Source organism: Pygoscelis adeliae, unplaced genomic scaffold (assembly GCF_000699105.1).
Source record: "Pygoscelis adeliae isolate BGI_AS28 unplaced genomic scaffold, ASM69910v1 Scaffold140, whole genome shotgun sequence".
In the NCBI taxonomy this organism is placed as follows: Eukaryota; Metazoa; Chordata; class Aves; order Sphenisciformes; family Spheniscidae; genus Pygoscelis; species Pygoscelis adeliae.
The window spans coordinates 803,950-805,042 of NW_008824044.1; positions in this window are offsets into that span (position 1 = coordinate 803,950).

The window sequence follows — 1,093 nt, forward strand, 5'->3', positions numbered from 1 at the left end:
TGGGATTTCATCCTCAGTAATAAAGCAGATTTGTAAAAGACCAAAAGATGTGTAGATCCTAATTCTCAGGTCTGCCTTCTAGTTCTGTTTGTTTAAGGATTTTTTTTTGTCTGTTTGTTCAATTTCTGTGTGGTTTCTTCTGTAGGTTTCAGCAGAATATATATATATATATGCGCACACATACAACTACATATGTATGTGTATTGTTTTGTAAATGTCCTCAATCACGCTTTTTTCTGCTTTGCATCATTTATTCATTTATCTTCCATGTTCTCATTTATTTTTTGTGCAACTAAACCTTATAATAAATTATTATTAAATATAACCTGACAGTGACAGAGTCTTCATGTTTTGTTTTCTTTTGGGCATGGGGGGAGAGGTGGGGAGGAAGGAGGGAGGGAGGAGAGCAGAAGCTACACTTCCATTCCATTCCCAAATAGAAAGTGCTGAAATAACTGTGGTGAGTGGCAAGAAGCCTGTAAAACCACACAGCTGTCAGATAGCAAGCTTCTGTTCATACTTTTAAATCTAAGTTCAAGGATCCCTGATATATTTGCTTTTGTCAGCTGAATAGTACTGTTTGACCAGCAGCAAAATAACACCACCTGTGTGAAAAATCATGGATATTCATTATTCTGCTCTCAATTTGAGATGCAAAAGTCTTCATCTTGGACATAGAAATAGGCAATATTGAGCACATTTTCTTTTTCACCCTGTCACATAGCCTTCTCAAACACATAGATTTCTCAGACCAAACTTTATGTAAACATATGCAGCTCCATTCTGCTTATCAGAGCTGTTCTAAAATTCTTACTTAAGCGTGCACCTACTGGGTAAAAAAGTTTAAATTGCAGAAGTACAAATAATCTTTAATTCTACATATGAGTCAAAGGATATGTTAATGCTGCAGGCTGCAATACAACACAAACACACCTGGTGTAACCTGGCCCAGGCTGGCTCTCCAGCCAAAGCAGCCCAGGCAGTGTTCAGCACAGCCAGTTTGACCTTCCACATCTCACAGGAACAAAGAAAATGAAGTTTAAGCTGCAAATATAAGGCCTGCGCTTTGGTTACTTCATTCTTAAGAAGGAAT